The sequence below is a fragment of the Chaetura pelagica genome, unplaced genomic scaffold (genome assembly GCF_000747805.2).
Source record: "Chaetura pelagica isolate M959 unplaced genomic scaffold, ChaPel_1.0 scaffold150, whole genome shotgun sequence".
Taxonomy (NCBI): Eukaryota; Metazoa; Chordata; class Aves; order Apodiformes; family Apodidae; genus Chaetura; species Chaetura pelagica.
In genome coordinates, this window is record NW_009952052.1 from 3,354,383 (window position 1) to 3,368,262 (window position 13,880).

Sequence of the window (13,880 nt, forward strand, 5' to 3'; positions counted from 1 at the left end):
CTTTCCTGGGATTACCTTCTGCAGTTGGTCCTTGATATTCCTTTCTCTCTGAAACAAAGGATTTTGTAGGATCATAATTTTCTCTTCTAGCAAAGGATTTCTACGTTATAATCAGATTGACTACAAGTATTTTTGGTGAATCTATATATATATATTAAATCTCTCTCTATATATTAAACTACTGATGTCTCTGTCACAAAGTCAGCCCTTGAAATTATTTACTGGCAGTTCTCTACAGCCTCTTCAGTTTTCAACATTCTAGTGTTTGTCTACGATGTTATCCAAGAAGATAAACTTTCCCCATACTGACTGTTCCCATATTTATCTAACACACCTTACATAACTTTTGCCAAGACATCTAATCAAAAACTCATGTTGGGCTCCTCACTCATTACAGGTATAATTCCTGTCCGCCTTTGTCCTCCATGACATTTAATCTAGACATTAAATTTCCTGAAACTTTGTGCTTGTCTGCATTTTTAAAATTGTCACAGCTTCTGAAAGGATGCAAACCACTCAGTATGATTGCCCCTTTCTCATTTAGAAATGGAGTAATTTCTCTCCTTTTCTCTACTCCCCTCCTTCCTTCCTCCTTCTCCTGACTACCAGTTTACTTATAGTTTATGGCTCCCAGTTTTAAAGAATCAATGGTGGCGGGAAACGTGGGCACAGTGTAAGAGAAGGTCAAACATAACCCTTACTTTGCAAAGAATTACACACTGGTTAACCCAATTTGGCCTCAAAAAGCATGACTCCAGAAATTCTAACGTTATATCCACAAAAGATAAAGCAATCCTAATGCAAATAGCCAGAAGACAAGGCAAAGCCTAGTCTGTATATATTTGTCAAGGACAGGTCATAGAAAATAAATCTAATTTTCTTTTATGACTAAATCTAATTTTCTCCTTTGGCAGTATGAGTGGCTTAATGGATAACTGGAGGATACATGAACAAGGTGATATATTCTGAGCTTAATGATGCTTTTAATGTTTTTCTGCATGACATTTTTGGAAGCTGAGGAAATACAATGCAGTTATACTGACTGCAAGATGCATAGAGGTTTGGTTGAAAAATGTGTATGGAAAGCAGTTATAATTGTCAATCTAAAAAGATAAGGTCAAATCTACAGAATAATAGTATGGAAGAAGAAAATAAATTTCAAGGTTTATAATTCAATATGAATATACTACCTTTTTTTTTTTTAATAATGCTGTTGCAATTTTTGGAGGTTTTTACTCTTTTGAATGAATAAAGTCATATTAAGAACTGCAAGAAAATTATTCTTGTGTTGCAACTACTAGTAATCATTATCTGTATAAATCACATCTAATACACTAAACCCAGCATTTCTAGGTTCTTCTAAGGGTTCTGGTGCACTTGCCACAAGAAGTGAAGAAAAGATAATTGTTTTTCCCTATAAAAAGAAGGTGGATATACTTACTGTGGTAAGCAGAAGCATTCACTCCTGATGGGAGGGGTAGACATCTGCACTTCATTAGAGGAGAAAGCCTTTATGAGAAGTGTTTAGGTTGGGGAAGAGAACCTTCTTTCCAAACAAACATTGCAACAAGATCTGTTCATACTGACCTTTTGCTGACAGGGCCATGAATGAAGGCCTACAAAAAGCCCATTTTGCAGTCACAGTACTGCTTTCATATATTGCCTTATGAGTTAAAGGTTCATGAAGACATAGGTCCCAGGAGAGGATCTGAAATTAAATCCTCTTTGCAGCCTACAGCTATATAGTTCTTCACAATATTATGCCCTTAGAATTTGAAGCTGACAAAGCAAAAATTTTCCCCCCAAAAAACAACCCACAAAAACCAAAGAAAAACCAATCAAAAAAAACCCCAAACAAACCCAAACAATCCAAAAAGTTGGCAGAAAATCAGAGACGTTTTCAAAAATATACAAGTAGGATGCCTCATCATATTTAAAAGGATTTCTTAAAGGTGTTACCTCCATGTGTGTTTAATGTCACTGTACTTGTTTAACAGTTAAACATTCAGAAGTGGTTAGTGGTCTGGGATCCTACTGTGACAATATTATCTTGAGTGCTGACTATGTCATATTTCTGCTTTATTTAAGAGACATACTGAATCAAAGATCTCTACTGAAAATCCCAGAGGTGGAGACAAGTGAGGGAAATAATTCTGGAGCGCAGGCTGTCTAAAATTAAGGGTGCTACCTCTGAACCAACATGTGCTTTCTTGTAATATAGATTTTATTTCCTTCAGCTCTCCCTTTGATGCTTGCAATCTTGTATTTAGTTTTTATAACAGTGGCGTGCTGGTAAAATAAGGTATATTCTACAATGGTTCATCTGTTTCCACTTTACGATCAACCACAAGTGTTTGGGTGGCTAAGACTTTCCAGTTCAATTAGGATTTTCTTCCCCATTTCCCCATTAGCTTAGAGATAAGGAGGCTGAGAAGGAATCTCATCAATATCTAAAGAGGGGTGTCAGGAGGATGGGGCCAGACTCCTCTCAGTGGTGTCCAGTGACAGAACAAGGGGTAATGGTCACAAACTGACACACAGGAGATTTAACCTGAATATGAGAAAATACTTCTTTACTGTAAGAGTGACAGAGCACTGGAAGAGGCTGCCCAAGGAGATTCTGGAGTATCCATCGCAGGAGACATTCAAAACCCTCTTGGATGTGTTCCTATGTAATCTGCTCAGGGGATCCTGCTCTGGCAGGGGGTTGAACTAGATATCTCCAGAGGTCCCTTCCAACTCCTAATATTCCGTGAGTCTGAGATTCTGTGATTTCTGCCATATGGACTCAGATGTTGGTTTTGTTTTGTTGATTTTTTTTTTTGTGTTTTGTTTGGGTTTTTTTGTTTGGTTGGTTTGGATTTTGTTGCTTTGTTTTGTTTTTGTACTGGCAAAGCTTGGGTATTATATTTATTTACATGTTAACTGACAGCTAGTTGCTTCATAGCTGAATGTTTTCCCTTTCCTCCTCTGCCATGCCTAGTACTAATTTTTCCAAATTTAGGCTGGAAGGTACAGACACTACCAGAAACATTGAGTTTTACAGGCAGTATGTATTTAATTGTATATAACTGTGTTTATTTATATGGTGTAGGAATACAGAAACACACAATATTTATTCTCAGTCAAGTAGCTGTCCAAAACATTGTTCAACATTATTACTATAAATATTTATAAACGTTAACACGGAAGAAGTTTGAATGGTATCTCCAGGTCAATGGAGATTAATTTTATTTTCTAGGCTATCATCTGCTAATGGCCACTGCTGGAGAGCAGTCATGAAATTAGATGGTCCATGGGACAAACCAGCATGGATAACCTTGCATTTTTTCTCTAAATTTGTAATACTTTTCTGAACTGAGCTATAGGCAGCAAACAGACACACACACAGAATCACACACACACATAAGCATTTCATGCTACCAGTGTCAGAGAAGCTTTCATGTTTGTAAACATTTTATTCCAGCTATTTTCTTAATACAGATGTCAGCCTACTCTGCAACGGTGGTCATTCCTCTGCATGTCTCCTGTTTTCTTCTGTCACTTATTATGTCTTTGAATTTCTGGTGTTAGTCTATTGACTTCTCTTTATCTCTTTGTGAGTTCCCCTCCAGGTTTTAATATTTCCATCTGGTTACTTCCTTGTCTCACCTCTCTGTCAATTGGTCCCAGACTTAATTATTTATCCTAACATATTATCACTTCATTTGCAGTTCCCACTGAATAATCTAGTGGTAATCATTCTACTACTTGCTATGTTCAGCTAACACCTGGCTCATAGAGTGTGATGCTTCTGAGATTATGGGGTGAAACTCTCGTGGTTTGTAATGCCAGGTACTCTCTGCTTGAGTTGTCATGAACAGCAAGTAATGAAATTCTTAACTTGCCTGCAGCTCCTTAAATGTCCTATTTTAAAATGATAATTATAGTTTGCTAAGACAGTTGTATGCAGTTCTGAAAGGGCAAAATACTTAAAACAATGTTACATTTTATGACTGTGAACATTTAGATACAGTAATTGTGTTCATTAGTGTGCAGAAACTGCTGCAAGAATTCTCAGTCACCATTCATCTCACAGTTCGGTCCCTGTAAAAGGAAAACAGAAGCATGGAAAGAAAAAAAAAATGCACAAACTGCAACCATGGCTAGGACCATAGCTAGGATCCATGGTCAGAACAGCATGCCCGTATGCAGGAGTTCCAGCATATCAAAGTGTAATTGTTCCATCTGACTTTGAAAAAAACCCCATTTTAGAATACAGGTGATCAGGCCAGTTAGGAGTCAGTCAGTGGTCATGCTGGGAGAGGGTGGGAAATTAATAGGAATTAATTAAAAAGCATTTATTTTTGAGGCACACATCACACCTCTGCAAAGCACCTACACTTGATCTCAGGAAGCACTTGATCCCTGAAAGAAAAACAGAATTTTAATTGACTGAGACATGACTTGAAAACCACAGGAACTCAGAATGTCCTGTAGAAAAAGAAGTGTCAAGTTTTCTCCAGTCTGGGGCAAGTGTGAAAACTACCAAGTGTTTGTGTTCTACATCTGGTTTATAACTGAGCAAAGCCCACATGCTAGTCTGTAAGGCAAGGGCAAGAGGGGCTGATGAAGGCAACGAACTGCACCTGGTTTGTTCTGTGTATCAGAAGCTATGTCACCAATGAGCGCTTGTTTGAGTATCTGCCTGTACCTTTCTAAACCCATGGTTGTTAACAAGAACATGACACTTACTGCAGAGCTAAGCTGTACTCATGGAGGTCTCATGATCTCTTGCTGTCCTCCAGTCTGTGCACATCACAGACCTCTCATTAGTGGTTCTGGAAATCCTGTTCTCAAAGGCTCTGTGAGATGACATCCTGGGCGCTGACTCTTGCCAACGTGCATTATGAACTTTCTCTTTGAGTGCATTTTAGGCAGTCACATTTTACCCTCTGCGTCTTCCTTTCAGGAACAGTAGAGGGTAATTTTGTGTGATACTTTGTAAAAACGTTGAAGAAAAAACAATTAGCACCCTAAAGAAACAAAGCGAAAAAAATGTATGTCACAGTTTGACTCAGGTCCGACAACAATGCTCTCGATCCCCCCTCCCCCCAACCCAGGTAGGGAAGGAGAGGGAGAAAAAAGAGAGAGACTTGGCTGGATTGAAAACTAAACTACACAGCTTTAATTAAAACACTAATGAATGATACAAGAAAATATATACAATTATATACAAATATATGGGCAAAAGCCTCTCGCCTCCCCCCACCCCAGCAACTCCCACAGCACTTCCCTGAACTGGGAAGAGTCCTGAGGAATCCCGAAGCTGCTGCTGGAGAAAGCAGAGAGTTATGGGGGTCAGGAGAGATCAAGCCTGAGGATCGACGGTGATGGATGAACAGAGTCCTCCCCGGACACCGGCCATGGACGGAAGAGAAGGGAAGAAGAAGAAGGAAGGAAGTTGTCTTCTGTGATCTCTGACCTTCCTTTGAGCTTACGTAGATATATGGAATGGAATATCTTTGGCCAATTTTGCTGTCCATCTAACTCAGCCTCCTACGGGGGGGTCACAGATCTCCCCATAGTGTCTGAGCCGGCAGAGTGCAGGTGCAGCCTTGATGCCTCAGTAGTTAGAAAAACATTCCACTGTCTTATCAGCCTAGCAGAACACACTGTTGCTAGTTACAAGAACCTACAAACCAGCGTGGGGCAGTGTTACCCTGGCAAACTGAGACCATGTCTATTGGAAGACATATCATATCAGCACCAGCGTCTGTAAGGTTTGGACATAAACACCTGAACAGACTTGGAACCTCTTTTAAGTAACTTACTTGGACAATTATAGCTATATAAAAAAGAAGAAAATAGTTTTCAGCAAGAGCATTAAACATGTAGCTTTGTTTTAAATATTTTCGGAAGCAAAGAGCTTGTCATAACAACAAAGTACAGGTGTCCTCAGCTGTGATCATGATGATGATGATGGTAATTAACATTGTTTCCATTAGCTGAGGATCATGAAACAGCTTATACTGGCTTAGTTTTTATACATCTTAACAAATGAGAGCTTTATGGAAGAATGATGGGATTTTTAAAGGTAGAAAAGAAGTGTAACTTTCAAAAGCTGTACTTTACCAGCTTCTGTTCCTTGAGCTAATGTTAGTGATATGGATAAATATAACTAAATTCCAATCCTGAATTTGGAAAAATAGATTTATTTCATTAAGAGAAAGTAGCTAAGTAACAGATCTTAACTCATTAGTGCTTCTGTGTTTGTACAAAGACACATTGTCTTGAAAAGCAGCCACACAAATCCTGCTTTAAAGTTCTATGGATATTCAGGAATTTATTTTACACACTTGCCAGGATACTTGCATGACAATTAGGATCACAACAACTGTGCAGAAAAATACTTTCACTAAGCCTATTTGTACCTTTCAATGTGGTAGGTAGACAATAACTCATCTGTAGAACAGAGATGATCAATCAAACACAGTTTATTTTAGGAAGGATTGTGGAACCCAGAGAGAAAACTTTCAGCAGCTCCTTGAAGATGCTAAAACCCACAGCCACAAAATGGTACTTGGAACGAGTAAGAGCCAGGACTTTGCAGTCACTGCTGATCACCATAACAGAGGGGAAGAAGAAGCCTCTTCTGCTGGTGGTGAGAAGGAGGTCCTGAACCTTCCTGCAAGCCTGTTAAAAGTTAAGAGGATAAAGAGTAGAGGTGGTCCCCTGCAGGAATTGTGCAGTCTAAAATAGGAATAACAGTAAAGCTCTTGAGAAATAGGGCTTCTCTATTCCTTTTCTTTCCTGTTTTCTCTGCAGACAGATATTTGGCCTACAAAAATAACCATTTAGAAGCCCAAGATAAAAAAAAACAGAGGACTAGTAAACAAATTCTGTTGCTGCAGAATTTATTTGGGCCCTAAATTGTTCATATTTCATCAATTGCACTGCAATTCACTAAATCATCTTCAGAGGGACACATTGATTCAACAAACCAGTTGTTCTGGGTGTCAAGGGCAATGGGTTACCTGTTTTTGTCCATGACCTGAGGTTTTGGCAGTTTATCATACTATCCCAAGTCTCCTTTATACCCTTTGTCACCTCAGAATCTACTGAGGGTACATTTACATTTATACTGGGACTGGCACAACGGGGTCTTTGTCTTGGCAATATCCCTAGAAGTTTGTTATCAGGTGTCATCATAATGATGAACTGAATAATGGGTCCTGAGCCTGGTACTGCTCAGAAGCTGAAGACACAGACTTGCATTCTGCTCTTCCCTTCCTACTTCGCCACCCAAGAGAGATTTTCTGCTCTTGCACATTGCTTTTCTTCCTCTTGGAGTAAATTGTTCTGGAGCACAGACAACATATACGTTCTGGTGGTATAGACTAGTTTTTGGCCTTCAAGGCTAAAGTGTAATATCCCTGAAGTACAGTTTTATGATGTGTTTAATTATTAACCTTTGTAATTTTTTCCTTTCTTACTCAAAGTTCCTTTGAATATGCTTTTTAGATGTTTTTTTTGTTACTCAATGAAATGCTCCACTTGTGGGGTCATGCGTTTAAAAATAGAAGCAGATATTTTCAGAGATGTTTAGCTTGGGCAAAAAAAAGTTTTCCTTATTAAGAATAAATAAATGCTAAAATATTCATTAGAGATGATGTTAAGTACTTTTCAAATCTCCTTCCCACCAAATATATATCTCTGAATTCTGCTGGTGACTCTGTGTGGAACTAAATGTTGCATGTGCAGAAATGTATAAAACAGCAGTAGCAGCTATTAGTGCTTGTAGGGTATTCTCCAGGATTTGCACAGCCTGCTGTGTCAGACTGGAAATCTTCAAGTTGATAACAATATTAAAAGCAAAATGAGAGAGAAGAAGTTAGGTACAACCATTGTGTTCTGAGTAAAATCACTTGTGAAAGATTTTCTTTCTTTAATTGCAAGTATTAAAATAATACTAAAAATATTATTCAGTCCTGTGTTATTTACTTAGTTTAATATTAAAAATTAGGAGAAAACATGAAGAGATTTCTCTTACATAAAAGGTAGCAAGCCAGATGGTGTTGAGGACTATTTCTTTTATAATTTTTGTTTTTTTTCTTCCTTTTTATGACTAGATTCCATGGTTGCTGACAGCTTCAGTTAATGTGCTATGTGTTTTCTTCTTCACACCTAACAGCTCCAAAGAAAATGGGGTTTCTTTCATAGAAACTGAATGCTAAATGGATACTGCCAGGTATGTCATCACATATAATTTATCATGCACAAAGAAGGTACAGATTGCCCAGATGATCTGATAGTAGATTTAGGACACTGCTAATTTGTGGACTGCTGACAAATTGACAAGTTGGCAAAAACATTGTTAAAAAAAAAAACAGAAAAAAAAAAACAACTTAACTAAGCCAGCTTTTCGTCAAATAAACTGTTGGTAATATTGCTGGGTCTGTTTTCTATTCCTAAAAATTAAATGGGAATGAAAAGTCAGGAAAAAGAGAATTATTAAAATTGATATCAATGCATTTTTAACGTGCATCTCCTGTATAAAAACAAAGAACAAGATGGCTCTATGATTCTACCTATAATTTTAAAAGACAATTACAAATAGAACTGGAAACCAAATACTTTAAAAATAATAGCTAGATTTCAGTGATATAATATCCCTAAGATGGGGTTATGTGACTCTGGGACCAAGTACACTGTGGGAAAATACAATTCAATTTAAATATTTTGAGAAGAAACTAAGAAATGAGATTTGAGAATAGGAAAAATATACTTCAGCGTTAATAGTACATTTTCAGTAATGTGATACAGAACACAGAAAACCAGACACTTTCTGTCTTGTTTTATCCCCAAATCAGATAACAACATTAACATTCATTTCCAAGTAACAAAGCTGCAAAAAAGACACTGGTAGGTTTTGAGATATTGAAGTTCTGAACATACTAAACATATTAATTTTTTTAAAAGAAAATTAATCCTCTTTGTGAAACTCTTAGGTGTTTTGTTGTTCTTGGTGGTGGTTTTTGTTTGTTTTATTTTGTTGTTGGGTTTGGTTTTTTATTTCCTCTGGAACCAATGTTATGGTGCTGTGTAAACAGGAAATAAAAGTCCATATTACAGGTCTTTAGAAATGTTTCAAAAAGAATTCTTCACAATAATTGAAGGGAGGAAAACTTCTAAAAAAGAAATTCCTATCTTAAACCCAAGGATATATCAGAGGAACACAGGTCAGAGAAACAGAAGGATCCAGCAAAACCCGTTCTGTCCCGACACCCCTGAGGAGCCAGCCCCTGGCAAATTTACCCTTGTGGTTTGAACACAACAGAGGTTATGAAATGCAAAGAAGTACAGTACTGCCAGCTTGCAGCAAGAAGTCCAAACTAATTGGGCCAGAGAGTGAAAAAAAGACAAGGAAAAAAAAAGAAAAAAAGAAAGAAAGGAAAAAAAAAAGACTTCACATTGTTAGGGAGGAAAATCTGTAGCTCAGTCTCAGATTGGAATGCTTGTGCCATGTCTGTGGTACATATTTTCAGCTCAGCCTGAATTACTTTTGCAGAATTGTCCTGGACAATCCATTTGTTTAAAAGTACGAAGTCTTAAGTGTTCTTTAGAAGAATGAACAGACAGTGCAGTTTGGAGGAATGTTATTTTAAAAAGCTTCTGGCTGGGTCTGGTGCCTCAGTCTTTAATCACAGTGAGTTGTATCTTATTGTTGCACTGAAATTATGCTAAAAACCCTCTGGTGAAGAGGCAGCTGCCTTACTTAGCGAGAAACCCTGAGTAGAGCTGGACTTGTGATCACAGTTTCTGCTTTGGTCTTCCTCCTGGAGAAGAATGATTTGTTACAGCTCTTTACCAAACCTTGGGACTGGCTACAGGCTTCACTGACTTCCTACTGCCTTCCACCTTCTCCTTGCCTGTGGCCCTGGCAGGAGTTAAGTGTTTTGCGATCCTTTTTGTTAGGCTAAAGAGGTCCACTTCTCACAAGAACCATCTGAAGTCAGCACAGGGTGCTGGAAGGGCCCAACGCTGGGGCCACATTTGCCACATCTACCAGTTGACTAAGTAGGGCAGCAACCAGGCCTGAGCACAGCCTCATGCTGGTTTATACTGGTTTATACACCCAAGACATATGGAACTGAAATATTTTTATTTTGGCTGCATGATTTTTCTCAGATTAGATGAGTGCTTTAGCACCTTTGTCACAGTTTTTTTACTTAACTTCAAGGTTTCACTGTAACCTTTTGTTATCAGCATGCATAGTCTTTCACAAGTTCCCACTTCCAATACTTGAAAGCATTGGAAAATCCATTTTTCTGTGGTCATCCTAGTACTGTGACCTAAAAATTTCTTCCTCAAGTAAAAATCCATGCCTTTGAGAGACAGGAAACTTTAAGTTTAAACCAGTGCTAATACTGCTCCATGTCTTTCAAATGATTCTGTACATGTTCATATGGACTGTGAGCAGGAGATTACGTCTGCTTCTAAAATCTTTGTGGATAAATGTGTGGAGCACTGAAATACACCCAAACACCAAAACATGTACAAGCCATAATTCTTTTGCAACCTGTCTCTATGGAAGCTGTTGTTAGGACTGCTAGTTGCCCACATGGCTCTGGCATTTGCAGCACATAAAGGATATGACTTTGAGGTCTCGGGTGTATGTGCCATAGTATGAAACCTAACACAGACCCACAGCCTTGCCAGCCTTTTACTTTAAAAATGGTAACTCATGACCTAAGTTAACAAAAGAGCCTTATATTGTGGGATACCCAGTCAAGCCAGTGCGTTGAGTTGCAGTCATTCCACCACTAAAACTGAGCAGTTCTCTAAACATGTCGAAAGACATCGAAGGATTTCAATCTCTAGAGGTCTATTTCAATAAAACACAGAAATAGCAAGCTGGAACATGGTAACTCTTTACAGAGTGAAAACTCAGGATTGCTGGGTGAGATTGGTTAAAAAACGAGTCTTGAAAACAAATCTTCCTCCTCTCACTTGCGTCCTGGCAGGACAGGACCTTTCCATTTGGTCCAGAAACCCTTGATGGTTTTATGAGTTGCAGAAACCATACACAGACCTTCTGGCCTTCTCTAGGAGTCCTCTGGTGCCTCTTGGTTCCTGGGTTGCTCTATGCATGACTCTCCATTGGCCTCCTGTTCAAGTTGGAGTCCTCTGGCTGCAGATGTTAATTTTTCTTTCGAAAGAGGAGGAATCTCCCCTCCCTTCTGAGAAGTTATGCTGACCAAAGAGCAGCAGCCAGAAAGCAGCACATGGTTGTCCTTCTCCCAGAACCTTTAGCAGAATGTACAATATGCAGTGACCTGAAAACAAAGCAATTAAACTGCCATACTCATCTGTCATCACTTGAAATGATGAGATTTAAGGCAATTTTTTTCTGAGTAGTGAAATCAATGATGCCTGATTTCCTAAGGATTTATTAGTCTCTCTGCAGTCCCACACATTTCACTAATCCCATTTTTCCTGTAGCAGCCCTGAGGTAAGCATTATGCCTTGCTTGGAGCTGTGTGCCTGCTGATCTGTCAGCCGAGCAAGGACATGTTGTTTGGCCAACAGAAGCTGCACAAATTCAATGTATGAAAGGGCAGCTTTGCTTCCCTTTCCTGCATACATCATGAACTTTCTACTAAAACAAACTGATTTTCATAGTGCTTATGGGATTATCTGTTGAGACCTCAACTTATTTTTTTTCACCTAGATAAAACTAGCTTATGGGTTCCAAAAATCAGTGTATATTCAAAGACAATACTCTCATGCCAGAACAATGAACTTCGTTAGTTTCTTCTATAAAGCAGTATCTAAAGAAATAACGCTCAAATGGAAATGGATAGTGAAGGCAGATAGTTCACATGCACGTATTTTTATAGAAAAACAAGTCAGTATGTACCTATGTTACCTTATACATTACATTAGGTAAGAAATAGTTCAAATATGATGAACTTCATGATGTATTTTTTGCTTATGAGCACATGAATATTGCTTCAAGCTGGAGAGAAAACAAGGAAAGAGACAATGTTCATGCTGTATCTTAGTCTTTATTATTATGTGTTCATTATGTTATTTGTACATTCTAAGTATGTTTCACCTAAGCCTCTTGCCTGCTCAGAAAGATGCTTCCTGTCATTATTTTGTAAATACAAAGAACAAAATTGACAAACTGATAGTTTATATTATGGAGATTTAAAAAAATAATTTTGGAAATACAGTGCCTTCTTTAGGTTTTGGGTAGGCAATAGCTGAAATAAGAAACCTGAATAATTTGCTTCCTATTAAAGTTCTTAGAGAACTGAGACACATTGTAAATTAAAACCAAAGGTTAATGGGCCATAAAATTACTTACCTGAAGATTTTAAAAGAAGGGAAAGATCTACAAAGTGAGAAAAGTAAGATATGCCTCAGGAGAGGCAGAAGTACCTGCAGAAGAGGTCTGTGTGGTGGAAACATGATGAGTTTCATGAAGTCAGAGGTTGCGGTAAGAACAGCAGGGTAGGCAAAAGCTTCTGTCCTGCAACTCTCACTCATTTTAGTAGAAGACTGCAGAATTGCATACAACTCTTGCAGCAAACATTGGAGCTTGTGGTAGATCATAGAATCATATAATATACTGTGTTGGAAGGGACCTCTAAAGGTCATCTAGTCCAATTGCCCTACAATAAACAGGGACATCTCCAACTTAGAACAAATTGCTCAGAGCCACATCAAGTCTGATCTTGAATGTCTCCAGGGATGGGGCCTCCACCACCTCTTGAGGCAACCTGTTCTAGTGATCCACCACCCTCATATTAAAGAACTTTTCTAATGTCCAACCTAAATCTACTCTTTTCTAGCTTAAAACCATTACCCCTTGGCCGATTGTTACATGCCCTAGTAAACAGGTCTTCCCCAGCCTTCTTCTAGGCCCCTTTCAGTTATTGGGAGGTTGCTAGGAGGTCCCCCTAGAATCTTCTCTTCTTCAGGCCAAACAAGCCGGACTCCCTCAGACTGTCTTTGTAACAGAGGTGCTCCAGTCCTCTGATCATTTTTGTTGCCCTTGATCTGGACATGCTACAACAGGTCCATATCCTTCTTTTGTTGGGGGCTCCAGAGCTGGAGTCAGTACTCTAGGTAAGGTCTCATCAGGGCAGGGTAGGGGGGCAGAATCACCTTTCTTAATCTTCTGATGAATAACCTCTTGTACTAGGGAACCAGTGGGAGCTTCATCCAACCCCATACCAAATTTAGGACATCTCCAGTCTTTGTGGAAGCTGACAGGATTTTCCTCTGGGGTGGTGAGATGATTTCTGTCACATGAATGCACTGATAGTGGTGCAGCAAGGGCTTGGCTTTGGCTCATCATTTCAGGAGACTGGATATGTGGCTTGCTAAACATTTAGTGTGAGCCCATAAAGCTGTTCCTATATTTGTGGTATGTCACGATCCGTGACCTATTATATCTCCTTATTGGAGTGTATTAACTTATCAGGATTTGCTGAGAGATCCACACGTGGGTATCGCCTCACACAGAGGAGACAGGAACTTACTTTTCCCTGACTTTTTCGAGTGAATAACTTGCTCAGTGCTTACTAATATTTCTAACAACAGCAAGGTTTATTGTGGGGAAAACAAAGCAATTTGGGGCAGGAGGTTCAAAAGGAGTGATTACAACACATTAAACATATATGGGTACACCTTAGTTACACACCTTATTTACTTATTTAAGTGAGGGAAGGAGGGGGAGGGATATGCCCGACACCGTTCCCGTATAGGGTCTCGATTTGTGTGCAGGTAAGACAAGATTACTTTCCCCTATAAGCTGGGGTAGCCGGATTTATCTCACCACGCGGTGGCGCAGGTAGGATGAGCTGGGTAGCAAAGAGGCTGCAGGC